The sequence below is a fragment of the Nelumbo nucifera genome, chromosome 4 (assembly GCF_055504915.1).
Source record: "Nelumbo nucifera cultivar China Antique chromosome 4, China Antique-T2T, whole genome shotgun sequence".
Classification (NCBI taxonomy): Eukaryota; Viridiplantae; Streptophyta; class Magnoliopsida; order Proteales; family Nelumbonaceae; genus Nelumbo; species Nelumbo nucifera.
In genome coordinates this window covers 50851845-50876505 of record NC_142652.1, presented here as the reverse complement: position 1 = coordinate 50876505, position 24661 = coordinate 50851845, and the positions used below count along the sequence as shown (strand labels likewise).

General features: G+C 46.3%; 43 non-coding genes and 9 pseudogenes across 43 annotated transcripts; all 52 read left to right on the top strand.

The window, feature by feature from the left end:
- The first annotated feature begins 304 nt into the window (after nt 1-304).
- LOC148793905 (5S ribosomal RNA) lies at nt 305-423 on the top strand (annotated as a pseudogene).
- A 355-nt stretch (nt 424-778) lies between these two features.
- LOC148793904 (5S ribosomal RNA) lies at nt 779-896 on the top strand. Its single transcript, XR_016074572.1, has one exon. It is a non-coding gene; the product is annotated as a 5S ribosomal RNA (ribosomal RNA).
- Nucleotides 897-1250: 354 nt separating this feature from the next.
- On the top strand, nt 1251-1369 carry LOC148793903 (5S ribosomal RNA; annotated as a pseudogene).
- Nucleotides 1370-1724: 355 nt separating this feature from the next.
- LOC148793902 (5S ribosomal RNA) lies at nt 1725-1842 on the top strand (annotated as a pseudogene).
- Nucleotides 1843-2196: 354 nt separating this feature from the next.
- LOC148793901 (5S ribosomal RNA) lies at nt 2197-2315 on the top strand (annotated as a pseudogene).
- Nucleotides 2316-2670: 355 nt separating this feature from the next.
- LOC148793900 (5S ribosomal RNA) lies at nt 2671-2788 on the top strand. The gene has a single exon (XR_016074571.1). It is a non-coding gene; the product is annotated as a 5S ribosomal RNA (ribosomal RNA).
- A 354-nt stretch (nt 2789-3142) lies between these two features.
- Nucleotides 3143-3261, top strand: LOC148793899 (5S ribosomal RNA; annotated as a pseudogene).
- A 355-nt stretch (nt 3262-3616) lies between these two features.
- Nucleotides 3617-3735, top strand: LOC148793898 (5S ribosomal RNA). The gene has a single exon (XR_016074809.1). It is a non-coding gene; the product is annotated as a 5S ribosomal RNA (ribosomal RNA).
- A 354-nt stretch (nt 3736-4089) lies between these two features.
- LOC148793897 (5S ribosomal RNA) lies at nt 4090-4208 on the top strand. The gene has a single exon (XR_016068813.1). It is a non-coding gene; the product is annotated as a 5S ribosomal RNA (ribosomal RNA).
- Nucleotides 4209-4563: 355 nt separating this feature from the next.
- Nucleotides 4564-4682, top strand: LOC148793896 (5S ribosomal RNA). The gene has a single exon (XR_016074704.1). It is a non-coding gene; the product is annotated as a 5S ribosomal RNA (ribosomal RNA).
- A 355-nt stretch (nt 4683-5037) lies between these two features.
- On the top strand, nt 5038-5156 carry LOC148793895 (5S ribosomal RNA). The gene has a single exon (XR_016071714.1). It is a non-coding gene; the product is annotated as a 5S ribosomal RNA (ribosomal RNA).
- A 353-nt stretch (nt 5157-5509) lies between these two features.
- On the top strand, nt 5510-5628 carry LOC148793894 (5S ribosomal RNA). Its single transcript, XR_016070812.1, has one exon. It is a non-coding gene; the product is annotated as a 5S ribosomal RNA (ribosomal RNA).
- A 354-nt stretch (nt 5629-5982) lies between these two features.
- LOC148793893 (5S ribosomal RNA) lies at nt 5983-6101 on the top strand (annotated as a pseudogene).
- A 355-nt stretch (nt 6102-6456) lies between these two features.
- LOC148793892 (5S ribosomal RNA) lies at nt 6457-6575 on the top strand. Its single transcript, XR_016072152.1, has one exon. It is a non-coding gene; the product is annotated as a 5S ribosomal RNA (ribosomal RNA).
- Nucleotides 6576-6929: 354 nt separating this feature from the next.
- Nucleotides 6930-7048, top strand: LOC148793891 (5S ribosomal RNA). The gene has a single exon (XR_016075791.1). It is a non-coding gene; the product is annotated as a 5S ribosomal RNA (ribosomal RNA).
- Nucleotides 7049-7403: 355 nt separating this feature from the next.
- LOC148793890 (5S ribosomal RNA) lies at nt 7404-7522 on the top strand. The gene has a single exon (XR_016070176.1). It is a non-coding gene; the product is annotated as a 5S ribosomal RNA (ribosomal RNA).
- Nucleotides 7523-7877: 355 nt separating this feature from the next.
- Nucleotides 7878-7996, top strand: LOC148793889 (5S ribosomal RNA). The gene has a single exon (XR_016071712.1). It is a non-coding gene; the product is annotated as a 5S ribosomal RNA (ribosomal RNA).
- A 354-nt stretch (nt 7997-8350) lies between these two features.
- LOC148793888 (5S ribosomal RNA) lies at nt 8351-8469 on the top strand. The gene has a single exon (XR_016074371.1). It is a non-coding gene; the product is annotated as a 5S ribosomal RNA (ribosomal RNA).
- Nucleotides 8470-8823: 354 nt separating this feature from the next.
- LOC148793887 (5S ribosomal RNA) lies at nt 8824-8942 on the top strand. The gene has a single exon (XR_016070671.1). It is a non-coding gene; the product is annotated as a 5S ribosomal RNA (ribosomal RNA).
- A 355-nt stretch (nt 8943-9297) lies between these two features.
- LOC148793886 (5S ribosomal RNA) lies at nt 9298-9416 on the top strand. The gene has a single exon (XR_016074980.1). It is a non-coding gene; the product is annotated as a 5S ribosomal RNA (ribosomal RNA).
- Nucleotides 9417-9770: 354 nt separating this feature from the next.
- Nucleotides 9771-9889, top strand: LOC148793885 (5S ribosomal RNA). The gene has a single exon (XR_016074703.1). It is a non-coding gene; the product is annotated as a 5S ribosomal RNA (ribosomal RNA).
- A 355-nt stretch (nt 9890-10244) lies between these two features.
- LOC148793884 (5S ribosomal RNA) lies at nt 10245-10363 on the top strand. Its single transcript, XR_016071711.1, has one exon. It is a non-coding gene; the product is annotated as a 5S ribosomal RNA (ribosomal RNA).
- Nucleotides 10364-10716: 353 nt separating this feature from the next.
- On the top strand, nt 10717-10835 carry LOC148793883 (5S ribosomal RNA). The gene has a single exon (XR_016069151.1). It is a non-coding gene; the product is annotated as a 5S ribosomal RNA (ribosomal RNA).
- Nucleotides 10836-11189: 354 nt separating this feature from the next.
- On the top strand, nt 11190-11308 carry LOC148793882 (5S ribosomal RNA). Its single transcript, XR_016070670.1, has one exon. It is a non-coding gene; the product is annotated as a 5S ribosomal RNA (ribosomal RNA).
- A 355-nt stretch (nt 11309-11663) lies between these two features.
- LOC148793881 (5S ribosomal RNA) lies at nt 11664-11782 on the top strand. The gene has a single exon (XR_016074675.1). It is a non-coding gene; the product is annotated as a 5S ribosomal RNA (ribosomal RNA).
- A 354-nt stretch (nt 11783-12136) lies between these two features.
- LOC148793880 (5S ribosomal RNA) lies at nt 12137-12255 on the top strand (annotated as a pseudogene).
- A 355-nt stretch (nt 12256-12610) lies between these two features.
- Nucleotides 12611-12729, top strand: LOC148793879 (5S ribosomal RNA). Its single transcript, XR_016074701.1, has one exon. It is a non-coding gene; the product is annotated as a 5S ribosomal RNA (ribosomal RNA).
- A 355-nt stretch (nt 12730-13084) lies between these two features.
- LOC148793878 (5S ribosomal RNA) lies at nt 13085-13203 on the top strand. Its single transcript, XR_016073456.1, has one exon. It is a non-coding gene; the product is annotated as a 5S ribosomal RNA (ribosomal RNA).
- A 354-nt stretch (nt 13204-13557) lies between these two features.
- LOC148793877 (5S ribosomal RNA) lies at nt 13558-13676 on the top strand. Its single transcript, XR_016071492.1, has one exon. It is a non-coding gene; the product is annotated as a 5S ribosomal RNA (ribosomal RNA).
- A 354-nt stretch (nt 13677-14030) lies between these two features.
- On the top strand, nt 14031-14149 carry LOC148793876 (5S ribosomal RNA). Its single transcript, XR_016070669.1, has one exon. It is a non-coding gene; the product is annotated as a 5S ribosomal RNA (ribosomal RNA).
- A 355-nt stretch (nt 14150-14504) lies between these two features.
- LOC148793875 (5S ribosomal RNA) lies at nt 14505-14623 on the top strand. The gene has a single exon (XR_016074979.1). It is a non-coding gene; the product is annotated as a 5S ribosomal RNA (ribosomal RNA).
- Nucleotides 14624-14977: 354 nt separating this feature from the next.
- LOC148793874 (5S ribosomal RNA) lies at nt 14978-15096 on the top strand. The gene has a single exon (XR_016069425.1). It is a non-coding gene; the product is annotated as a 5S ribosomal RNA (ribosomal RNA).
- Nucleotides 15097-15451: 355 nt separating this feature from the next.
- LOC148793873 (5S ribosomal RNA) lies at nt 15452-15570 on the top strand. Its single transcript, XR_016074700.1, has one exon. It is a non-coding gene; the product is annotated as a 5S ribosomal RNA (ribosomal RNA).
- Nucleotides 15571-15912: 342 nt separating this feature from the next.
- On the top strand, nt 15913-16031 carry LOC148793872 (5S ribosomal RNA). The gene has a single exon (XR_016069556.1). It is a non-coding gene; the product is annotated as a 5S ribosomal RNA (ribosomal RNA).
- Nucleotides 16032-16386: 355 nt separating this feature from the next.
- Nucleotides 16387-16505, top strand: LOC148793871 (5S ribosomal RNA). Its single transcript, XR_016068812.1, has one exon. It is a non-coding gene; the product is annotated as a 5S ribosomal RNA (ribosomal RNA).
- A 355-nt stretch (nt 16506-16860) lies between these two features.
- Nucleotides 16861-16979, top strand: LOC148793870 (5S ribosomal RNA). Its single transcript, XR_016071889.1, has one exon. It is a non-coding gene; the product is annotated as a 5S ribosomal RNA (ribosomal RNA).
- A 354-nt stretch (nt 16980-17333) lies between these two features.
- Nucleotides 17334-17452, top strand: LOC148793869 (5S ribosomal RNA; annotated as a pseudogene).
- A 355-nt stretch (nt 17453-17807) lies between these two features.
- On the top strand, nt 17808-17926 carry LOC148793868 (5S ribosomal RNA). Its single transcript, XR_016071710.1, has one exon. It is a non-coding gene; the product is annotated as a 5S ribosomal RNA (ribosomal RNA).
- A 354-nt stretch (nt 17927-18280) lies between these two features.
- LOC148793867 (5S ribosomal RNA) lies at nt 18281-18399 on the top strand. Its single transcript, XR_016071491.1, has one exon. It is a non-coding gene; the product is annotated as a 5S ribosomal RNA (ribosomal RNA).
- Nucleotides 18400-18753: 354 nt separating this feature from the next.
- On the top strand, nt 18754-18872 carry LOC148793866 (5S ribosomal RNA). Its single transcript, XR_016070668.1, has one exon. It is a non-coding gene; the product is annotated as a 5S ribosomal RNA (ribosomal RNA).
- A 355-nt stretch (nt 18873-19227) lies between these two features.
- On the top strand, nt 19228-19346 carry LOC148793865 (5S ribosomal RNA). Its single transcript, XR_016069513.1, has one exon. It is a non-coding gene; the product is annotated as a 5S ribosomal RNA (ribosomal RNA).
- Nucleotides 19347-19700: 354 nt separating this feature from the next.
- Nucleotides 19701-19819, top strand: LOC148793864 (5S ribosomal RNA). The gene has a single exon (XR_016069424.1). It is a non-coding gene; the product is annotated as a 5S ribosomal RNA (ribosomal RNA).
- A 355-nt stretch (nt 19820-20174) lies between these two features.
- LOC148793863 (5S ribosomal RNA) lies at nt 20175-20293 on the top strand. The gene has a single exon (XR_016074699.1). It is a non-coding gene; the product is annotated as a 5S ribosomal RNA (ribosomal RNA).
- Nucleotides 20294-20635: 342 nt separating this feature from the next.
- Nucleotides 20636-20754, top strand: LOC148793862 (5S ribosomal RNA). The gene has a single exon (XR_016069555.1). It is a non-coding gene; the product is annotated as a 5S ribosomal RNA (ribosomal RNA).
- A 355-nt stretch (nt 20755-21109) lies between these two features.
- LOC148793861 (5S ribosomal RNA) lies at nt 21110-21228 on the top strand. The gene has a single exon (XR_016068810.1). It is a non-coding gene; the product is annotated as a 5S ribosomal RNA (ribosomal RNA).
- Nucleotides 21229-21583: 355 nt separating this feature from the next.
- Nucleotides 21584-21702, top strand: LOC148793860 (5S ribosomal RNA). Its single transcript, XR_016071888.1, has one exon. It is a non-coding gene; the product is annotated as a 5S ribosomal RNA (ribosomal RNA).
- Nucleotides 21703-22055: 353 nt separating this feature from the next.
- Nucleotides 22056-22174, top strand: LOC148793859 (5S ribosomal RNA). Its single transcript, XR_016074497.1, has one exon. It is a non-coding gene; the product is annotated as a 5S ribosomal RNA (ribosomal RNA).
- Nucleotides 22175-22529: 355 nt separating this feature from the next.
- On the top strand, nt 22530-22648 carry LOC148793858 (5S ribosomal RNA). The gene has a single exon (XR_016072842.1). It is a non-coding gene; the product is annotated as a 5S ribosomal RNA (ribosomal RNA).
- Nucleotides 22649-23001: 353 nt separating this feature from the next.
- LOC148793857 (5S ribosomal RNA) lies at nt 23002-23120 on the top strand. The gene has a single exon (XR_016074496.1). It is a non-coding gene; the product is annotated as a 5S ribosomal RNA (ribosomal RNA).
- Nucleotides 23121-23475: 355 nt separating this feature from the next.
- On the top strand, nt 23476-23594 carry LOC148793856 (5S ribosomal RNA; annotated as a pseudogene).
- A 355-nt stretch (nt 23595-23949) lies between these two features.
- Nucleotides 23950-24068, top strand: LOC148793855 (5S ribosomal RNA). Its single transcript, XR_016069422.1, has one exon. It is a non-coding gene; the product is annotated as a 5S ribosomal RNA (ribosomal RNA).
- Nucleotides 24069-24423: 355 nt separating this feature from the next.
- LOC148793854 (5S ribosomal RNA) lies at nt 24424-24542 on the top strand. Its single transcript, XR_016074698.1, has one exon. It is a non-coding gene; the product is annotated as a 5S ribosomal RNA (ribosomal RNA).
- The last annotated feature ends 119 nt before the right edge of the window (nt 24543-24661 follow it).

The window sequence follows — 24661 nt, the reverse complement described above, 5'->3', positions numbered from 1 at the left end:
TTTCTGGGAGACAACTGGAAACAATGCGTCGGATACTCGGACCATTTGCGGCACGATCGTCATTACTGAATGGCAACGATGCAAGAACCGGGCTTTCGGCATTCGTCATGCATTGTGGGCCCCGCGATAGTATAGCATCTATCCGGAGGTGCGGCAGATCTGAAAAGCAAACACTCCGCTCACGTAGGAGCTTGTGCACGGTTACCAAGGGAGGAAGGTTGCATACACATTTTTTTCAAATCTAAAACAATTAATGGAGGGGAGCAAGATAGTGCATAAAGATCTAAGCGAGCATGAATTAAACGGGTGCGATCATACCAGCACCAATGCACCGGATCCCATCAGAACTCCAAAGTTAAGTGTGCTTGGGCGAGAGTAGTACTAGGATGGGTGACCTCCCTGGAAGTCCTCGTGTTACACCCCAATTTTATTAATATTTTATTTCGATATCGTATTTGCAAATTCCATTTGTCGTTTCGGCGAGACAAACGCAAACAACGCGCCGGATACTCGGAACATTTGCGTCACGATCGTCATTACTGAATGGCAACGATGCTGGAACCAGGCTTTCGGCATTCGTCGTGCATTGTGGGCCCCGCGATAGTATTGCATTTATCCGGTGGTGCGGCAGGTCTGAAAAGCAAACAATCCGCTCACGTAGGAGATTGTGCACGGTTACCAAGGGAGGAAGGCTGCATACACAGTTTTTTCAAATCTAAAACAATTAATGGAGGGGAGCAAGATAGTGCATAAAGATCTAAGCGAGCATGAATTAAACGGGTGTGATCATACCAGCACTAATGCACCGGATCCCATCAGAACTCCGAAGTTAAGTGTGCTTGGGCGAGAGTAGTACTAGATGGGTGACCTCCTGGGAAATCCTCGTGTTGCACCCCAATTTTATTAATATTTTATTTTGATTTGTATTTGCAAATTCCATTTGTTGTTTCTGGGAGACAACTGGAAACAATGCGTCGGATACTCGGACCATTTGCGGCACGATCGTCATTACTGAATGGCAACGATGCAAGAACCGGGCTTTCGGCATTCGTCATGCATTGTGGGCCCCGCGATAGTATTGCATCTATCCGGAGGTGCGGCAGATCTGAAAAGCAAACACTCCGCTCACGTAGGAGCTTGTGCACGGTTACCAAGGGAGGAAGGCTGCATATACATTTTTTTCAAATCTAAAACAATTAATGGAGGGGAGCAAGATAGTGCATAAAGATCTAAACGAGCATGCATTAAATGAGTGCGATCATACCAGCACTAATGCACCGGATCCCATCAGAACTCCAAAGTTAAGTGTGCTTGGGCGAGAGTAGTACTAGGATGGGTGACCTCCCTGGAAGTCCTCGTGTTACACCCCAATTTTATTAATATTTTATTTCGATATCGTATTTGCAAATTCCATTTGTCGTTTCGGCGAGACAAACGCAAACAACGCGCCGGATACTCGGACCATTTGCGGCACGATTGTCATTACTGAATGGGAACCGTGCAAAAAACGGGCTTTTGGCATTCGTCGTGCATTGTGGGCCCCGCGATAGTATTGCATCTATCCGGGGGTGCGGCAGATCTGAAAAACAAACACTCTGCTCACGTAGGAGCTTGTGCACGCTTACCAAGGGAGGAAGGCTGCATACACAGTTTTTTCAAATCTAAAACAATTAATGGTGGGGAGCAAGATAGTGCATAAAGATATAAGCGAGCATGAATTAAACGGGTGCGATCATACCACACTAATGCATCGGATCCCATCTGAACTCCGAAGTTAAGTGTGCTTGGGCGAGAGTAGTACTTGAATGGGTGACCTCCTGGGAAGTCCTCGTGTTGCACCCCAATTTTATTAATAATTTATTTTGATTTGTATTTGCAAATTCCATTTGTTGTTTCTGGGAGACAACTGGAAACAATGCGTCGGATACTCGGACCATTTGCGGCACGATCGTCATTACTGAATGGCAACGATGCAAGAACCGGGCTTTCGGCATTCGTCATGCATTGTGGGCCCCGCGATAGTATTGCATCTATCCGGAGGTGCGGCAGATCTGAAAAGCAAACACTCCGCTCACGTAGGAGCTTGTGCACGGTTACCAAGGGAGGAAGGTTGCATACACATTTTTTTCAAATCTAAAACAATTAATGGAGGGGAGCAAGATAGTGCATAAAGATCTAAGCGAGCATGAATTAAACGGGTGCGATCATACCAGCACCAATGCACCGGATCCCATCAGAACTCCAAAGTTAAGTGTGCTTGGGCGAGAGTAGTACTAGGATGGGTGACCTCCCTGGAAGTCCTCGTGTTACACCCCAATTTTATTAATATTTTATTTCGATATCGTATTTGCAAATTCCATTTGTCGTTTCGGCGAGACAAACGCAAACAACGCGCCGGATACTCGGAACATTTGCGTCACGATCGTCATTACTGAATGGCAACGATGCTGGAACCAGGCTTTCGGCATTCGTCGTGCATTGTGGGCCCCGCGATAGTATTGCATTTATCCGGTGGTGCGGCAGGTCTGAAAAGCAAACAATCCGCTCACGTAGGAGATTGTGCACGGTTACCAAGGGAGGAAGGCTGCATACACAGTTTTTTCAAATCTAAAACAATTAATGGAGGGGAGCAAGATAGTGCATAAAGATCTAAGCGAGCATGAATTAAACGGGTGTGATCATACCAGCACTAATGCACCGGATCCCATCAGAACTCCGAAGTTAAGTGTGCTTGGGCGAGAGTAGTACTAGATGGGTGACCTCCTGGGAAATCCTCGTGTTGCACCCCAATTTTATTAATATTTTATTTTGATTTGTATTTGCAAATTCCATTTGTTGTTTCTGGGAGACAACTGGAAACAATGCGTCGGATACTCGGACCATTTGCGGCACGATCGTCATTACTGAATGGCAACGATGCAAGAACCGGGCTTTCGGCATTCGTCATGCATTGTGGGCCCCGCGATAGTATTGCATCTATCCGGAGGTGCGGCAGATCTGAAAAGCAAACACTCCGCTCACGTAGGAGCTTGTGCACGGTTACCAAGGGAGGAAGGCTGCATACACATTTTTTTCAAATCTAAAACAATTAATGGAGGGGAGCAAGATAGTGCATAAAGATCTAAACGAGCATGCATTAAATGAGTGCGATCATACCAGCACTAATGCACCGGATCCCATCAGAACTCCAAAGTTAAGTGTGCTTGGGCGAGAGTAGTACTAGGATGGGTGACCTCCCTGGAAGTCCTCGTGTCACACCCCAATTTTATTAATATTTTATTTCGATATCGTATTTGCAAATTCCATTTGTCGTTTCGGCGAGACAAACGCAAACAACGCGCCGGATACTCGGAACATTTGCGTCACGATCGTCATTACTGAATGGCAACGATGCAGGAACCAGGCATTCGGCATTCGTCGTGCATTGTGGGCCCCGCGATAGTATTGCATTTATCCGGTGGTGCGGCAGATCTGAAAAGCAAACAATCCGCTCACGTAGGAGATTGTGCACGGTTACCAAGGGAGGAAGGCTTCATACATAGTTTTTTCAAATCTAAAACAATTAATGGAGGGGAGCAAGATAGTGCATAAAGATCTAAGCGAGCATGAATTAAACGGGTGTGATCATACCAGCACTAATGCACCGGATCCCATCAGAACTCCGAAGTTAAGTGTGCTTGGGCGAGAGTAGTACTAGAATGGGAGACCTCCTGGGAAATCCTCGTGTTGCACACCAATTTTATTAATATTTTATTTTGATTTGTATTTGCAAATTCCATTTGTTGTTTCTGGGAGACAACTGGAAACAATGCGTCGGATACTCGGACCATTTGCGGCACGATCGTCATTACTGAATGGCAACGATGCAAGATCCGGGCTTTCGGCATTCGTCATGCGTTGTGGGCCCCGCGATAGTATTGCATCTATCCGGAGGTGCGGCAGATCTGAAAAGCAAACACTCCGCTCACGTAGGAGCTTGTGCACGGTTACCAAGGGAGGAAGGCTGCATACACATTTTTTTCAAATCTAAAACAATTAATGGAGGGGAACAAGATAGTGCATAAAGATCTAAGCGAGCATGAATTAAACGAGTGCGATCATACCAGCACTAATGCACCGGATCCCATCAGAACTCCGAAGGTAAGTGTGCTTGGGCGAGCGTAGTACTAGGATGGGTGACCTCCTGGGAAGTCCTCGTGTTGCACCCCAATTTTATTAATATTTTATTTCGATATCGTATTTGCAAATTCCATTTGTCGTTTCGGCGAGACAAACACAAGCAACGCGCCGGATACTCGGACCATTTGCTGCACGATCGTCATTACTGACTGGGAACCGTGCAAAAACCGGGCTTTTGGCATTCGTCGTGCATTGTGGGCCCCGCGATAGTATTGCATCTATCCAGGGGTGCGGCAGATCTGAAAAGCAAACACTCCGCTCACGTAGGAGCTTGTGCACGGTTACCAAGGGAGGAAGGCTGCATACACAGTTTTTTCAAATCTAAAACAATTAATGGAGGGGAGCAAGATAGTGCATAAAGATATAAGCGAGCATGAATTAAACGGGTGCGATCATACCAGCACTAATGCACCGGATCCCATCAGGACTCCGAAGTTAAGTGTGCTTGGGCGAGAGTAGTACTAGAATGGGTGACCTCCTGGGAAGTCCTTGTGTTGCACCCCAATTTTATTAATATTTTATTTCGATATCGTATTTGCAAATTCTATTTGTCGTTTCGGCGATACAAACTCAAACAACGCGCCGGATACTCGGACCATTTGCGGCACGATTGTCATTACTGAATGGGAACCGTGCAAAAACCGGGCTTTTCGCATTCGTCGTGCATTGTGGGCCCCGCGATAGTATTGCATCTATCCGGGGGTGCGGCAGATCTGAAAAACAAACACTCTGCTCACGTAGGAGCTTGTGCACGGTTACCAAGGGAGGAAGGCTGCATACACAGTTTTTTCAAATCTAAAACAATTAATGGAGGGGAGCAAGATAGTGCATAAAGATATAAGCGAGCATGAATTAAATGGGTGCGATCATACCAGCACTAATGCACCGGATCCCATCAGAACTCCGAAGTTAAGTGTGCTTGGGCGAGAGTAGTACTTGAATGGGTGACCTCCTGGGAAGTCCTCGTGTTGCACCCCAATTTTATTAATAATTTATTTTGATTTGTATTTGCAAATTCCATTTGTTGTTTCTGGGAGACAACTGGAAACAATGCGTCGGATACTCGGACCATTTGCGGCACTATCGTCATTACAGAATGGCAACGATGCAAGAACCGGGCTTTCGGCATTCGTCATGCATTGTGGGCCCCGCGATAGTATTGCATCTATCCGGAGGTGCGGCAGATCTGAAAAGCAAACACTCCGCTCACGTAGGAGCTTGTGCACGGTTACCAAGGGAGGAAGGTTGCATACACATTTTTTTCAAATCTAAAACAATTAATGGAGGGAGCAAGATAGTGCATAAAGATCTAAGCGAGCATGAATTAAACGGGTGCGATCATACCAGCACAATTGCACCGGATCCCATCAGAACTCCGAAGTTAAGTGTGCTTGGGCGAGAGTAGTACTAGAATGGGTGACCTCCTGGGAAGTCCTCGTGTTGCACCCCAATTTTATTAATATTTTATTTTGATTTGTATTTGCAAATTCCATTTGTTGTTTCTGGGAGACAACTGGAAACAATGCGTCGTATACTCGGACCATTTGCGTCACGATCGTCATTACTGAATGGCAACGATGCAAGAACCGGGCTTTCGGCATTCGTCATGCATTGTGGGCCCCGCGATAGTATTGCATATATCCGGAGGTGCGACAGATCTGAAAAACAAACACTCCGCTCACGTAGGAGCTTGTGCACGGTTACCAAGGGAGGAAGGCTGCATACACATTTTTTTCAAATCTAAAACAATTAATGGAGGGGAGCAAGATAGTGCATAAAGATCTAAGCGAGCATGAATTAAACGGGTGCGATCATTCCAGCACCAATGCACCGGATCCCATCAGAAATCCAAAGTTAAGTGTGCTTGGGCGAGAGTAGTACTAGGATGGGTGACCTCCCTGGAAGTCCTCGTGTTGCACCCCAATTTTATTAATATTTTATTTCGATATCGTATTTGCAAATTCCATTTGTCGTTTCGGCGAGACAAACGCAAACAACGCGCCGGATACTCGGAACATTTGCGTCACGATCGTCATTACTGAATGGCAACGATGCAGGAACCAGGCATTCGGCATTCGTCGTGCATTGTGGGCCCCGCGATAGTATTGCATTTATCCGGTGGTGCGGCAGATCTGAAAAGCAAACAATCCGCTCACGTAGGAGATTGTGCACGGTTACCAAGGGAGGAAGGCTTCATACATAGTTTTTTCAAATCTAAAACAATTAATGGTGGGGAGCAAGATAGTGCATAAAGATCTAAGCGAGCATGAATTAAACGGGTGTGATCATACCAGCACTAATGCACCGGATCCCATCAGAACTCCGAAGTTAAGTGTGCTTGGGCGAGAGTAGTACTAGAATGGGTGACCTCCTGGGAAATCCTCGTGTTGCACCCCAATTTTATTAATATTTTATTTTGATTTGTATTTGCAAATTCCATTTGTTGTTTCTGGGAGACAACTGGAAACAATGCGTCGGATACTCGGACCATTTGCGGCACGATCGTCATTACTGAATGGCAACGATGCAAGATCCGGGCTTTCGGCATTCGTCATGCGTTGTGGGCCCCGCGATAGTATTGCATCTATCCGGAGGTGCGGCAGATCTGAAAAGCAAACACTCCGCTCACGTAGGAGCTTGTGCACGGTTACCAAGGGAGGAAGGCTGCATACACATTTTTTTCAAATCTAAAACAATTAATGGAGGGGAGCAAGATAGTGCATAAAGATCTAAGCGAGCATGAATTAAACGAGTGCGATCATACCAGCACTAATGCACCGGATCCCATCAGAACTCCGAAGGTAAGTGTGCTTGGGCGAGCGTAGTACTAGGGTGGGTGACCTCCTGGGAAGTCCTCGTGTTGCACCCCAATTTTATTAATATTTTATTTCGATATCGTATTTGCAAATTCCATTTGTCGTTTCGGCGAGACAAACGCAAGCAACGCGCCGGATACTCGGACCATTTGCTGCACGATCGTCATTACTGAATGGGAACCGTGCAAAAACCGGGCTTTTGGCATTCGTCGTGCATTGTGGGCCCCGCGATAGTATTGCATCTATCCAGGGGTGCGGCAGATCTGAAAAGCAAACACTCCGCTCACGTAGGAGCTTGTGCACGGTTACCAAGGGAGGAAGGCTGCATACACAGTTTTTTCAAATCTAAAACAATTAATGGAAGGGAGCAAGATAGTGCATAAAGATATAAGCGAGCATGAATTAAACGGGTGCGATCATACCAGCACTAATGCACCGGATCCCATCAGGACACCGAAGTTAAGTGTGCTTGGGCGAGAGTAGTACTAGAATGGGTGACCTCCTGGGAAGTCCTTGTGTTGCACCCCAATTTTATTAATATTTTATTTCGATATCGTATTTGCAAATTCCATTTGTCGTTTCGGCGATACAAACTCAAACAACGCGCCGGATACTCGGACCATTTGCGGCACGATTGTCATTACTGAATGGGAACCGTGCAAAAACCGGGCTTTTGGCATTCGTCGTGCATTGTGGGCCCCGCGATAGTATTGCATCTATCCGGGGGTGCGGCAGATCTGAAAAACAAACACTCTGCTCACGTAGGAGCTTGTGCACGGTTACCAAGGGAGGAAGGCTGCATACACAGTTTTTTCAAATCTAAAACAATTAATGGAGGGGAGCAAGATAGTGCATAAAGATATAAGCGAGCATGAATTAAACGGGTGCGATCATACCAGCACTAATGCACCGGATCCCATCAGAACTCCGAAGTTAAGTGTGCTTGGGCGAGAGTAGTACTTGAATGGGTGACCTCCTGGGAAGTCCTCGTGTTGCACCCCAATTTTATTAATAATTTATTTTGATTTGTATTTGCAAATTCCATTTGTTGTTTCTGGGAGACAACTGGAAACAATGCGTCGGATACTCGGACCATTTGCGGCACGATCGTCATTACAGAATGGCAACGATGCAAGAACCGGGCTTTCGGCATTCGTCATGCATTGTGGGCCCCGCGATAGTATTGCATCTATCCGGAGGTGCGGCAGATCTGAAAAGCAAACACTCCGCTCACGTAGGAGCTTGTGCACGGTTACCAAGGGAGGAAGGTTGCATACACATTTTTTTCAAATCTAAAACAATTAATGGAGGGGAGCAAGATAGTGCATAAAGATCTAAGCGAGCATGAATTAAACGGGTGCGATCATACCAGCACAATTGCACCGGATCCCATCAGAACACCGAAGTTAAGTGTGCTTGGGCGAGAGTAGTACTAGAATGGGTGACCTCCTGGGAAGTCCTCGTGTTGCACCCCAATTTTATTAATATTTTATTTTGATTTGTATTTTCAAATTCCATTTGTTGTTTCTGGGAGACAACTGGAAACAATGCGTCGTATACTCGGACCATTTGCGGCACGATCGTCATTACTGAATGGCAACGATGCAAGAACCGGGCTTTCGGCATTCGTCATGCATTGTGGGCCCCGCGATAGTATTGCATATATCCGGAGGTGCGGTAGATCTGAAAAGCAAACACTCCGCTCACGTAGGAGCTTGTGCATGGTTACCAAGGGAGGAAGGCTGCATACACATTTTTTTCAAATCTAAAACAATTAATGGAGGGGAGCAAGATAGTGCATAAAGATCTAAGCGAGCATGAATTAAACGGGTGCGATCATTCCAGCACCAATGCACCGGATCCCATCAGAACTCCAAAGTTAAGTGTGCTTGGGCGAGAGTAGTACTAGGATGGGTGACCTCCCTGGAAGTCCTCGTGTTGCACCCCAATTTTATTAATATTTTATTTCGATATCGTATTTGCAAATTCCATTTGTCGTTTCGGCGAGACAAACGCAAACAACGCGCCGGATACTCGGAACATTTGCGTCACGATCGTCATTACTGAATGGCAACGATGCAGGAACTAGGCATTCGGCATTCGTCGTGCATTGTGGGCCCCGCGATAGTATTGCATTTATCCGGTGGTGCGGCAGATCTGAAAAGCAAACAATCCGCTCACGTAGGAGATTGTGCACGGTTACCAAGGGAGGAAGGCTTCATACATAGTTTTTTCAAATCTAAAACAATTAATGGAGGGGAGCAAGATAGTGCATAAAGATCTAAGCGAGCATGAATTAAACGGGTGTGATCATACCAGCACTAATGCACCGGATCCCATCAGAACTCCGAAGTTAAGTGTGCTTGGGCGAGAGTAGTACTAGAATGGGTGACCTCCTCGGAAATCCTCGTGTTGCACCCCAATTTTATTAATATTTTATTTTGATTTGTATTTGCAAATTCCATTTGTTGTTTCTGGGAGACAACTGGAAACAATGCGTCGGATACTCGGACCATTTGCGGCACGATCGTCATTACTGAATGGCAACGATGCAAGATCCGGGCTTTCGGCATTCGTCATGCGTTGTGGGCCCCGCGATAGTATTGCATCTATCCGGAGGTGCGGCAGATCTGAAAAGCAAACACTCCGCTCACGTAGGAGCTTGTGCACGGTTACCAAGGGAGGAAGGCTGCATACACAGTTTTTTCAAATCTAAAACAATTAATGGAGGGGAGCAAGATAGTGCATAAAGATATAAGCGAGCATGAATTAAACGGGTGCGATCATACCAGCACTAATGCACCGGATCCCATCAGGACTCCGAAGTTAAGTGTGCTTGGGCGAGAGTAGTACTAGAATGGGTGACCTCCTGGGAAGTCCTTGTGTTGCACCCCAATTTTATTAATATTTTATTTCGATATCGTATTTGCAAATTCCATTTGTCGTTTCGGCGATACAAACTCAAACAACGCGCCGGATACTCGGACCATTTGCGGCACGATTGTCATTACTGAATGGGAACCGTGCAAAAACCGGGCTTTTGGCATTCGTCGTGCATTGTGGGCCCCGCGATAGTATTGCATCTATCCGGGGGTGCGGCAGATCTGAAAAACAAACACTCTGCTCACGTAGGAGCTTGTGCACGGTTACCAAGGGAGGAAGGCTGCATACACAGTTTTTTCAAATCTAAAACAATTAATGGAGGGGAGCAAGATAGTGCATAAAGATATAAGCGAGCATGAATTAAATGGGTGCGATCATACCAGCACTAATGCACCGGATCCCATCAGAACTCCGAAGTTAAGTGTGCTTGGGCGAGAGTAGTACTTGAATGGGTGACCTCCTGGGAAGTCCTCGTGTTGCACCCCAATTTTATTAATAATTTATTTTGATTTGTATTTGCAAATTCCATTTGTTGTTTCTGGGAGACAACTGGAAACAATGCGTCGGATACTCGGACCATTTGCGGCACGATCGTCATTACAGAATGGCAACGATGCAAGAACCGGGCTTTCGGCATTCGTCATGCATTGTGGGCCCCGCGATAGTATTGCATCTATCCGGAGGTGCGGCAGATTTGAAAAGCAAACACTCCGCTCACGTAGGAGCTTGTGCACGGTTCCCAAGGGAGGAAGGTTGCATACACATTTTTTTCAAATCTAAAACAATTAATGGAGGGAGCAAGATAGTGCATAAAGATCTAAGCGAGCATGAATTAAACGGGTGCGACCATACCAGCACAATTGCACCGGATCCCATCAGAACTCCGAAGTTAAGTGTGCTTGGGCGAGAGTAGTACTAGAATGGGTGACCTCCTGGGAAGTCCTCGTGTTGCACCCCAATTTTATTAATATTTTATTTTGATTTGTATTTGCAAATTCCATTTGTTGTTTCTGGGAGACAACTGGAAACAATGCGTCGTATACTCGGACCATTTGCGGCACGATCGTCATTACTGAATTTCAACGATGCAAGAACCGGGCTTTCGGCATTCGTCAAGCATTGTGGGCCCCGCGATAGTATTGCATATATCCGGAGGTGCGACAGATCTGAAAAACAAACACTCCGCTCACGTAGGAGCTTGTGCACGGTTACCAAGGGAGGAAGGCTGCATACACATTTTTTTCAAATCTAAAACAATTAATGGAGGGGAGCAAGATAGTGCATAAAGATCTAAGCGAGCATGAATTAAACGGGTGCGATCATTCCAGCACCAATGCACCGGATCCCATCAGAACTCCAAAGTTAAGTGTGCTTGGGCGAGAGTAGTACTAGGATGGGTGACCTCCCTGGAAGTCCTCGTGTTGCACCCCAATTTTATTAATATTTTATTTCGATATCGTATTTGCAAATTCCATTTGTCGTTTCGGCGAGACAAACGCAAACAACGCGCCGGATACTCGGAACATTTGCGTCACGATCGTCATTACTGAATGGCAACGATGCAGGAACCAGGCATTCGGCATTCGTCGTGCATTGTGGGCCCCGCGATAGTATTGCATTTATCCGGTGGTGCGGCAGATCTGAAAAGCAAACAATCCGCTCACGTAGGAGATTGTGCACGGTTACCAAGGGAGGAAGGCTTCATACATAGTTTTTTCAAATCTAAAACAATTAATGGTGGGGAGCAAGATAGTGCATAAAGATCTAAGCGAGCATGAATTAAACGGGTGTGATCATACCAGCACTAATGCATCGGATCCCATCAGAACTCCGAAGTTAAGTGTGCTTGGGCGAGAGTAGTACTAGAATGGGTGACCTCCTGGGAAATCCTCGTGTTGCACCCCAATTTTATTAATATTTTATTTTGATTTGTATTTGCAAATTCCATTTGTTGTTTCTGGGAGACAACTGGAAACAATGCGTCGGATACTCGGACCATTTGCGGCACGATCGTCATTACTGAATGGCAACGATGCAAGATCCGGGCTTTCGGCATTCGTCATGCGTTGTGGGCCCCGCGATAGTATTGCATCTATCCGGAGGTGCGGCAGATCTGAAAAGCAAACACTCCGCTCACGTAGGAGCTTGTGCACGGTTACCAAGGGAGGAAGGCTGCATACACATTTTTTTCAAATCTAAAACAATTAATGGAGGGGAGCAAGATAGTGCATAAAGATCTAAGCGAGCATGAATTAAACGAGTGCGATCATACCAGCACTAATGCACCGGATCCCATCAGAACTCCGAAGGTAGGTGTGCTTGGGCGAGCGTAGTACTAGGATGGGTGACCTCCTGGGAAGTCCTCGTGTTGCACCCCAATTTTATTAATATTTTATTTCGATATCGTATTTGCAAATTCCATTTGTCGTTTCGGCGAGACAAACGCAAGCAACGCGCCGGATACTCGGACCATTTGCTGCACGATCGTCATTACTGAATGGGAACCGTGCAAAAACCGGGCTTTTGGCATTCGTCGTGCATTGTGGGCCCCGCGATAGTATTGCATCTATCCAGGGGTGCGGCAGATCTGAAAAGCAAACACTCCGCTCACGTAGGAGCTTGTGCACGGTTACCAAGGGAGGAAGGCTGCATACACAGTTTTTTCAAATCTAAAACAATTAATGGAGGGGAGCAAGATAGTGCATAAAGATATAAGCGAGCATGAATTAAACGGGTGCGATCATACCAGCACTAATGCACCGGATCCCATCAGGACTCCGAAGTTAAGTGTGCTTGGGCGAGAGTAGTACTAGAATGGGTGACCTCCTGGGAAGTCCTTGTGTTGCACCCCAATTTTATTAATATTTTATTTCGATATCGTATTTGCAAATTCCATTTGTCGTTTCGGCGATACAAACTCAAACAACGCGCCGGATACTCGGACCATTTGCGGCACGATTGTCATTACTGAATGGGAACCGTGCAAAAACCGGGCTTTTGGCATTCGTCGTGCATTGTGGGCCCCGCGATAGTATTGCATCTATCCGGGGGTGCGGCAGATCTGAAAAACAAACACTCTGCTCACGTAGGAGCTTGTGCACGGTTACCAAGGGAGGAAGGCTGCATACACAGTTTTTTCAAATCTAAAACAATTAATGGAGGGGAGCAAGATAGTGCATAAAGATATAAGCGAGCATGAATTAAACAGGTGCGATCATACCAGCACTAATGCACCGGATCCCATCAGAACTCCGAAGTTAAGTGTGCTTGGGCGAGAGTAGTACTTGAATGGGTGACCTCCTGGGAAGTCCTCGTGTTGCACCCCAATTTTATTAATAATTTATTTTGATTTGTATTTGCAAATTCCATTTGTTGTTTCTGGGAGACAACTGGAAACAATGCGTCGGATACTCGGACCATTTGCGGCACGATCGTCATTACAGAATGGCAACGATGCAAGAACCGGGCTTTCGGCATTCGTCATGCATTGTGGGCCCCGCGATAGTATTGCATCTATCCGGAGGTGCGGCAGATCTGAAAAGCAAACACTCCGCTCACGTAGGAGCTTGTGCACGGTTACCAAGGGAGGAAGGTTGCATACACATTTTTTTCAAATCTAAAACAATTAATGGAGGGGAGCAAGATAGTGCATAAAGATCTAAGCGAGCATGAATTAAACGGGTGCGATCATACCAGCACAATTGCACCGGATCCCATCAGAACTCCGAAGTTAAATGTGCTTGGGCGAGAGTAGTACTAGAATGGGTGACCTCCTGGGAAGTCCTCGTGTTGCACCCCAATTTTATTAATATTTTATTTTGATTTGTATTTGCAAATTCCATTTGTTGTTTCTGGGAGACAACTGGAAACAATGCGTCGTATACTCGGACCATTTGCGGCACGATCGTCATTACTGAATGGCAACGATGCAAGAACCGGGCTTTCGGCATTCGTCATGCATTGTGGTCCCCGCGATAGTATTGCATATATCCGGAGGTGCGGTAGATCTGAAAAACAAACACTCCGCTCACGTAGGAGCTTGTGCATGGTTACCAAGGGAGGGAGGCTGCGTACACATTTTTTTCAAATCTAAAACAATTAATGGAGGGGAGCAAGATAGTGCATAAAGATCTAAGCGAGCATGAATTAAACGGGTGCGATCATTCCAGCACCAATGCACCGGATCCCATCAGAACTCCAAAGTTAAGTGTGCTTGGGCGAGAGTAGTACTAGGATGGGTGACCTCCCTGGAAGTCCTCGTGTTGCACCCCAATTTTATTAATATTTTATTTCGATATCGTATTTGCAAATTCCATTTGTCGTTTCGGCGAGACAAACGCAAACAACGCGCCGGATACTCGGAACATTTGCGTCACGATCGTCATTACTGAATGGCAACGATGCAGGAACCAGGCATTCGGCATTCGTCGTGCATTGTGGGCCCCGCGATAGTATTGCATTTATCCGGTGGTGCGGCAGATCTGAAAAGCAAACAATCCGCTCACGTAGGAGATTGTGCACGGTTACCAAGGGAGGAAGGCTTCATACATAGTTTTTTCAAATCTAAAACAATTAATGGAGGGGAGCAAGATAGTGCATAAAGATCTAAGCGAGCATGAATTAAACGGGTGTGATCATACCAGCACTAATGCACCGGATCCCATCAGAACTCCGAAGTTAAGTGTGCTTGGGCGAGAGTAGTACTAGAATGGGTGACCTCCTCGGAAATCCTCGTGTTGCACCCCAATTTTATTAATATTTTATTTTGATTTGTATTTGCAAATTCCATTTGTTGTTTCTGGGAGACAACTGGAAACAATGCGTCGGATACTCGGACCATTTGCGGCACGATCGTCATTACTGAATGGCAACGATGCAAGATCCGGGCTTTCGGCATTCGTCATGCGTTGTGGGCCCCGCGATAGTATTGCATCTATCCGGAGGTGCGGCAGATCTGAAAAGCAAACACTCCGCTCACGTAGGAGCTTGTGCACGGTTACCAAGGGAGGAAGGCTGCATACACATTTTTTTCAAATCTAAAACAATTAATGGAGGGGAGCAAGATAGTGCATAAAGATCTAAGCGAGCATGAATTAAACGAGTGCGATCATACCAGCACTAATGCACCGGATCCCATCAGAACTCCGAAGGTAAATGTGCTTGGGCGAGCGTAGTACTAGGATGGGTGACCTCCTGGGAAGTCCTCGTGTTGCACCCCAATTTTATTAATATTTTATTTCGATATCGTATTTGCAAATTCCATTTGTCGTTTCGGCGAGACAAACGCAAGCAACGCGCCGGATACTCGGACCATTTGCGGCACGATCGTCATTACTGAATGGGAACCGTGCAAAAACCGGGCTTTTGGCATTCGTCGTGCATTGTGGGCCCCGCGATAGTATTGCATCTATCCAGGGGTGCGGCAGATCTGAAAAGCAAACACTCCGCTCACGTAGGAGCTTGTGCACGGTTACCAAGGGAGGAAGGCTGCATACACAGTTTTTTCAAATCTAAAACAATTAATGGAGGGGAGCAAGATAGTGCATAAAGATATAAGCGAGCATGAATTAAACGGGTGCGATCATACCAGCACTAATGCACCGGATCCCATCAGGACTCCGAAGTTAAGTGTGCTTGGGCGAGAGTAGTACTAGAATGGGTGACCTCCTGGGAAGTCCTTGTGTTGCACCCCAATTTATTTTGATTTGTATTTGCAAATTCCATTTGTTGTTTCTGGGAGACAACTGGAAACAATGCGTCGGATACTCGGACCATTTGCGGCACGATCGTCATTACTGAATGGCAACGATGCAAGAACCGGACTTTCGGCATTCGTCATGCATTGTGGGCCCCGCGATAGTATTGCATCTATCCGGAGGTGCGATAGATCTGAAAAGCAAACACTCCGCTCACGTAGGAGCTTGTGCACGGTTACCAAGGGAGGAAGGTTGCATACACATTTTTTTCAAATCTAAAACAATTAATGGAGGGGAGCAAGATAGTGCATAAAGATCTAAGCGAGCATGAATTAAACGGGTGCGATCATACCAGCACCAATGCACCGGATCCCATCAGAACTCCAAAGTTAAGTGTGCTTGGGCGAGAGTAGTACTAGGATGGGTGACCTCCCTGGAAGTCCTCGTGTTGCACCCCAATTTTATTAATATTTTATTTCGATATCGTATTTGCAAATTCCATTTGTCGTTTCGGCGAGACAAACGCAAACAACGCGCCGGATACTCGGAACATTTGCGTCACGATCGTCATTACTGAATGGCAACGATGCAGGAACCAGGCTTTCGGCATTCGTCGTGCATTGTGGGCCCCGCGATAGTATTGCATTTATCCGGTGGTGCGGCAGGTCAGAAAAGCAAACACTCCGCTCACGTAGGAGCTTGTGCACGGTTACCAAGGGAGGAAGGCTGCATACACATTTTTTTGAAATCTAAAACAATTAATGGAGGGGAGCAAGATAGTGCATAAAGATCTAAACGAGCATGAATTAAATGAGTGCGATCATACCAGCACTAATGCACCGGATCCCATCAGAACTCCGAAGGTAAGTGTGCTTGGGCGAGCGTAGTACTAGGATGGGTGACCTCCTGGGAAGTCCTCGTGTTGCACCCCAATTTTATTAATATTTTATTTCGATATCGTATTTGCAAATTCCATTTGTCGTTTCGGCGATACAAACTCAAGCAACGCGCCGGATACTCGGACCATTTGCGGCACGATTGTCAATACTGAATGGGAACCGTGCAATAACCGGGCTTTTGGCATTCGTCGTGCATTGTGGGCCCTGCGATAGTATTGCATCTATCCAGGGGTGCGGCAGATATGAAAAGCAAACACTCTGCTCACGTAGGAGCTTGTGCACGGTTACCAAGGGAGGAAGGCTGCATACACAGTTTTTTCAAGTCTAAAACAATTAATGGAGGGGAGCAAGATAGTGCATAAAGATCTAAGCCAGCATGAATTAAACGGGTGCGATCATACCAGCACTAATGCACCGGATCCCATCAGAACTCCGAAGTTAAGCGTGCTTGGGCGAGAGTAGTACTAGGATGGGTGACCTCTTGGGAAGTCCTCGTGTTGCTCCCCAATTTTATTAATATTTTATTTTGATTTGTATTTGCAAATTCCATTTGTTGTTTCTGGGAGACAACTGGAAACAATGCGTCGGATACTCGGACCATTTGCGGCACGATCGTCATTACTGAATGGCAACGATGCAAGATCCGGGCTTTCGGCATTCGTCATGCGTTGTGGGCCCCGCGATAGTATTGCATCTATCCGGAGGTGCGGCAGATCTGAAAAGCAAACACTCCGCTCACGTAGGAGCTTGTGCACGGTTACCAAGGGAGGAAGGCTGCATACACATTTTTTTCAAATCTAAAACAATTAATGGAGGGGAGCAAGATAGTGCATAAAGATCTAAGCGAGCATGAATTAAACGAGTGCGATCATACCAGCACTAATGCACCGGATCCCATCAGAACTCCGAAGGTAGGTGTGCTTGGGCGAGCGTAGTACTAGGATGGGTGACCTCCTGGGAAGTCCTCGTGTTGCACCCCAATTTTATTAATATTTTATTTCGATATCGTATTTGCAAATTCCATTTGTCGTTTCGGCGATACAAACTCAAACAACGCGCCGGATACTCGGACCATTTGCGGCACGATTGTCATTACTGAATGGGAACCGTGCAAAAACCGGGCTTTTGGCATTCGTCGTGCATTGTGGGCCCCGCGATAGTATTGCATCTATCCGGGGGTGCGGCAGATCTGAAAAACAAACACTCTGCTCACGTAGGAGCTTGTGCACGGTTACCAAGGGAGGAAGGCTGCATACACAGTTTTTTCAAATCTAAAACAATTAATGGAGGGGAGCAAGATAGTGCATAAAGATATAAGCGAGCATGAATTAAACGGGTGCGATCATACCAGCACTAATGCACCGGATCCCATCAGAACTCCGAAGTTAAGTGTGCTTGGGCGAGAGTAGTACTTGAATGGGTGACCTCCTGGGAAGTCCTCGTGTTGCACCCCAATTTTATTAATAATTTATTTTGATTTGTATTTGCAAATTCCATTTGTTGTTTCTGGGAGACAACTGGAAACAATGCGTCGGATACTCGGACCATTTGCGGCACGATCGTCATTACAGAATGGCAACGATGCAAGAACCGGGCTTTCGGCATTCGTCATGCATTGTGGGCCCCGCGATAGTATTGCATCTATCCGGAGGTGCGGCAGATCTGAAAAGCAAACACTCCGCTCACGTAGGAGCTTGTGCACGGTTACCAAGGGAGGAAGGTTGCATACACATTTTTTTCAAATCTAAAACAATTAATGGAGGGGAGCAAGATAGTGCATAAAGATCTAAGCGAGCATGAATTAAACGGGTGCGATCATACCAGCACAATTGCACCGGATCCCATCAGAACTCCGAAGTTAAATGTGCTTGGGCGAGAGTAGTACTAGAATGGGTGACCTCCTGGGAAGTCCTCGTGTTGCACCCCAATTTTATTAATATTTTATTTTGATTTGTATTTGCAAATTCCATTTGTTGTTTCTGGGAGACAACTGGAAACAATGCGTCGTATACTCGGACCATTTGCGGCACGATCGTCATTACTGAATGGCAACGATGCAAGAACCGGGCTTTCGGCATTCGTCATGCATTGTGGGCCCCGCGATAGTATTGCATATATCCGGAGGTGCGGTAGATCTGAAAAGCAAACACTCCGCTCACGTAGGAGCTTGTGCATGGTTACCAAGGGAGGGAGGCTGCGTACACATTTTTTTCAAATCTAAAACAATTAATGGAGGGGAGCAAGATAGTGCATAAAGATCTAAGCGAGCATGAATTAAACGGGTGCGATCATTCCAGCACCAATGCACCGGATCCCATCAGAACTCCAAAGTTAAGTGTGCTTGGGCGAGAGTAGTACTAGGATGGGTGACCTCCCTGGAAGTCCTCGTGTTGCACCCCAATTTTATTAATATTTTATTTCGATATCGTATTTGCAAATTCCATTTGTCGTTTCGGCGAGACAAACGCAAACAACGCGCCGGATACTCGGAACATTTGCGTCACGATCGTCATTACTGAATGGCAACGATGCAGGAACCAGGCATTCGGCATTCGTCGTGCATTGTGGGCCCCGCGATAGTATTGCATTTATCCGGTGGTGCGGCAGATCTGAAAAGCAAACAATCCGCTCACGTAGGAGATTGTGCACGGTTACCAAGGGAGGAAGGCTTCATACATAGTTTTTTCAAATCTAAAACAATTAATGGAGGGGAGCAAGATAGTGCATAAAGATCTAAGCGAGCATGAATTAAACGGGTGTGATCATACCAGCACTAATGCACCGGATCCCATCAGAACTTCGAAGTTAAGTGTGCTTGGGCGAGAGTAGTACTAGAATGGGTGACCTCCTCGGAAATCCTCGTGTTGCACCCCAATTTTATTAATATTTTATTTTGATTTGTATTTGCAAATTCCATTTGTTGTTTCTGGGAGACAACTGGAAACAATGCGTCGGATACTCGGACCATTTGCGGCACGATCGTCATTACTGAATGGCAACGATGCAAGATCCGGGCTTTCGGCATTCGTCATGCGTTGTGGGCCCCGCGATAGTATTGCATCTATCCGGAGGTGCGGCAGATCTGAAAAGCAAACACTCCGCTCACGTAGGAGCTTGTGCACGGTTACCAAGGGAGGAAGGCTGCATACACATTTTTTTCAAATCTAAAACAATTAATGGAGGGGAGCAAGATAGTGCATAAAGATCTAAGCGAGCATGAATTAAACGAGTGCGATCATACCAGCACTAATGCACCGGATCCCATCAGAACTCCGAAGGTAAATGTGCTTGGGCGAGCGTAGTACTAGGATGGGTGACCTCCTGGGAAGTCCTCGTGTTGCACCCCAATTTTATTAATATTTTATTTCGATATCGTATTTGCAAATTCCATTTGTCGTTTCGGCGAGACAAACGCAAGCAACGCGCCGGATACTCGGACCATTTGCGGCACGATCGTCATTACTGAATGGGAACCGTGCAAAAACCGGGCTTTTGGCATTCGTCGTGCATTGTGGGCCCCGCGATAGTATTGCATCTATCCAGGGGTGCGGCAGATCTGAAAAGCAAACACTCTGTTCACGTAGGAGCTTGTGCACGGTTACCAAGGGAGGAAGGCTGCATACACAGTTTTTTCAAATCTAAAACAATTAATGGAGGGGAGCAAGATAGTGCATAAAGATATAAGCGAGCATGAATTAAACGGGTGCGATCATACCAGCACTAATGCACCGGATCCCATCAGGACTCCGAAGTTAAGTGTGCTTGGGCGAGAGTAGTACTAGAATGGGTGACCTCCTGGGAAGTCCTTGTGTTGCACCCCAATTTATTTTGATTTGTATTTGCAAATTCCATTTGTTGTTTCTGGGAGACAACTGGAAACAATGCGTCGGATACTCGGACCATTTGCGGCACGATCGTCATTACTGAATGGCAACGATGCAAGAACCGGACTTTCGGCATTCGTCATGCATTGTGGGCCCCGCGATAGTATTGCATCTATCCGGAGGTGCGATAGATCTGAAAAGCAAACACTCCGCTCACGTAGGAGCTTGTGCACGGTTACCAAGGGAGGAAGGTTGCATACACATTTTTTTCAAATCTAAAACAATTAATGGAGGGGAGCAAGATAGTGCATAAAGATCTAAGCGAGCATGAATTAAACGGGTGCGATCATACCAGCACCAATGCACCGGATCCCATCAGAACTCCAAAGTTAAGTGTGCTTGGGCGAGAGTAGTACTAGGATGGGTGACCTCCCTGGAAGTCCTCGTGTTGCACCCCAATTTTATTAATATTTTATTTCGATATCGTATTTGCAAATTCCATTTGTCGTTTCGGCGAGACAAACGCAAACAACGCGCCGGATACTCGGAACATTTGCGTCACGATCGTCATTACTGAATGGCAACGATGCAGGAACCAGGCTTTCGGCATTCGTCGTGCATTGTGGGCCCCGCGATAGTATTGCATTTATCCGGTGGTGCGGCAGGTCAGAAAAGCAAACACTCCGCTCACGTAGGAGCTTGTGCACGGTTACCAAGGGAGGAAGGCTGCATACACATTTTTTTGAAATCTAAAACAATTAATGGAGGGGAGCAAGATAGTGCATAAAGATCTAAACGAGCATGAATTAAATGAGTGCGATCATACCAGCACTAATGCACCGGATCCCATCAGAACTCCGAAGGTAAGTGTGCTTGGGCGAGCGTAGTACTAGGATGGGTGACCTCCTGGGAAGTCCTCGTGTTGCACCCCAATTTTATTAATATTTTATTTCGATATCGTATTTGCAAATTCCATTTGTCGTTTCGGCGATACAAACTCAAGCAACGCGCCGGATACTCGGACCATTTGCGGCACGATTGTCAATACTGAATGGGAACCGTGCAAAAACCGGGCTTTTGGCATTCGTCGTGCATTGTGGGCCCCGCGATAGTATTGCATCTATCCAGGGGTGCGGCAGATATGAAAAGCAAACACTCTGCTCACGTAGGAGCTTGTGCACGGTTACCAAGGGAGGAAGGCTGCATACACAGTTTTTTCAAGTCTAAAACAATTAATGGAGGGGAGCAAGATAGTGCATAAAGATCTAAGCCAGCATGAATTAAACGGGTGCGATCATACCAGCACTAATGCACCGGATCCCATCAGAACTCCGAAGTTAAGCGTGCTTGGGCGAGAGTAGTACTAGGATGGGTGACCTCTTGGGAAGTCCTCGTGTTGCTCCCCAATTTTATTAATAATTTATTTTGATTTGTATTTGCAAATTCCATTTGTTGTTTCTGGGAGACAACTGGAAACAATGCGTCGGATACTCGGACCATTTGCGGCACGATCGTCATTACTGAATGGCAACGATGCAAGAACCGGGCTTTCGGCATTCGTCATGCATTGTGGGCCCCGCGATAGTATTGCATCTATCCGGATGTGCGGCAGATCTGAAAAGCAAACATTCCGCTCACGTAGGAGCTTGTGCACGGTTACCAAGGGAGGAAGACTGCATACACATTTTTTTCAAATCTAAAACAATTAATGGAAGGGAGCAAGATAGTTCATAAAGATCTAAGCGAGATGAATTAAACGGGTGCGATCATACCAGCACTAATGCACCGAATCCCATCAGAACTCCGAAGTTAAGTGTGCTTGGGCGAGAGTAGTACTAGGATGGGTGACCTCCTGGGAAGTCCTCGTGTTGCACCCCAATTTTATTAATATTTTATTTCGATATCGTATTTGCAAATTCCATTTGTCGTTTCGGCGAGACAAAGACAAACAACGCGCCGGATACTCGGACCATTTGTGGCACGATTGTCATTACTGAATGGGAACCGTGCAAAAACCGGGCTTTTGGCATTCGTCGTGCATTGTGGGCCCCGCGATAGTATTGCATCTATCCGGGGGTGCGGCAGATCTGAAAAGCAAACACTCCGCTCACGTAGGAGCTTGTGCACGGTTACCAAGGGAGTAAGGCTGCATACACACTTTTTTCAAGTCTAAAACAATTAATGGAGGGGAGCAAGATAGTGCATAAAGATCTAAGCGAGCATGAATTAAACGGGTGCGATCATACCAGCACTAATGCACCGGATCCCATCAGAACTCCGAAGCAAAGCGTGCTTGGGCGAGAGTAGTATTAGGATGGGTGACCTCCTGGGAAGTCCTCGTGTTGCACCCCAATTTTATTAATATTTTATTTTGATTTGTATTTGCAAGTTCCATTTGTTGTTTCTGGGAGACAACTGGAAACAATGCGTCGGATACTCGACAATTTGCGGCACGATCGTCATTACTGAAAGGCAACGATGCAAGAACCGGGCTTTCGGCATTCGTCATGCATTGTGGGCCCCGCGATAGTATTGCATCTATCCGGAGGTGCGGCAGATCTGAAAAGCAAACACTCCGCTCACATAGGAGCTTGTGCACGGTTACCAAGGGAGGAAGACTGCATACACATTTTTTTCAAATCTTAAACAATTAATGGAAGGGAGCAAGATAGTTCATAAAGATCTAAGCGAGCATGAATTAAACGGGTGCGATCATACCAGCACTAATGCACCGAATCCCATCAGAACTCCGAAGTTAAGTGTGCTTGGGCGAGAGTAGTACTAGGATGGGTGACCTCCTGGGAAGTCCTCGTGTTGCACCCCAATTTTATTAATATTTTATTTCGATATCGTATTTGCAAATTCCATTTGTCGTTTCGGCGAGACAAAGACAAACAACGCTCCAGATACTCGGACCATTTGCGGCACGATTGTCATTACTGAATGGGAACCGTGCAAAAACCGGGCTTTCGGCATTCGTCATGCATTGTGGGCCCCGCGATAGTATTGCATCTATCCGGAGGTGCGGCAGATCTGAAAAGCAAACACTCCGCTCACGTAGGAGCTTGTGCACGGTTACCAAGGGAGGAAGGCAGCATACACATTTTTTTCAAATCTAAAACAATTAATGGAAGGGAGCAAGATAGTTCATGAAGATCTAAGCGAGCATGAATTAAACGGGTGAGATCATACCAGCACTAATGCACCGGATCCCATCAGAACTCCGAAGTTAAGTGTGCTTGGGCGAGAGTAGTACTAGGATGGGTGACCTCCAAGGAAGTCCTTGTGTTGCACCCCAATTTTATTAATATTTTATTTCGATATCGTATTTGCAAATTCCATTTGTCGTTTCGGCGAGACAAACTCAAACAACGCGCCGGATACTCGGAACATTTGCGGCACGATCGTCATTACTGAAAGGCAACGATGCAAGAACCGGGCTTTCGGCATTCGTCATGCATTGTAGGCCCCGCGATAGTATTGCATCTATCCGGATGTGCGGCAGATCTGAAAAGCAAACACTCCGCTCACGTAGGAGCTTGTGCACGGTTACCAAGGGAGGAAGGCTGCATACACATTTTTTTCAAATCTAAAACAATTAATGGAGGGGAGCAAGATAGTGCATAAAGATCTAAGCGAGCATGAATTAAACGAGTGCGATCATACCAGCACTAATGCACCGGATCCCATCAGAACTCCGAAGGTAAATGTGCTTGGGCGAGCGTAGTACTAGGATGGGTGACCTCCTGGGAAGTCCTCGTGTTGCACCCCAATTTTATTAATATTTTATTTCGATATCGTATTTGCAAATTCCATTTGTCGTTTCGGCGAGACAAACGCAAGCAACGCGCCGGATACTCGGACCATTTGCGGCACGATCGTCATTACTGAATGGGAACCGTGCAAAAACCGGGCTTTTGGCATTCGTCGTGCATTGTGGGCCCCGCGATAGTATTGCATCTATCCAGGGGTGCGGCAGATCTGAAAAGCAAACACTCCGCTCACGTAGGAGCTTGTGCACGGTTACCAAGGGAGGAAGGCTGCATACACAGTTTTTTCAAATCTAAAACAATTAATGGAGGGGAGCAAGATAGTGCATAAAGATATAAGCGAGCATGAATTAAACGGGTGCGATCATACCAGCACTAATGCACCGGATCCCATCAGGACTCCGAAGTTAAGTGTGCTTGGGCGAGAGTAGTACTAGAATGGGTGACCTCCTGGGAAGTCCTTGTGTTGCACCCCAATTTATTTTGATTTGTATTTGCAAATTCCATTTGTTGTTTCTGGGAGACAACTGGAAACAATGCGTCGGATACTCGGACCATTTGCGGCACGATCGTCATTACTGAATGGCAACGATG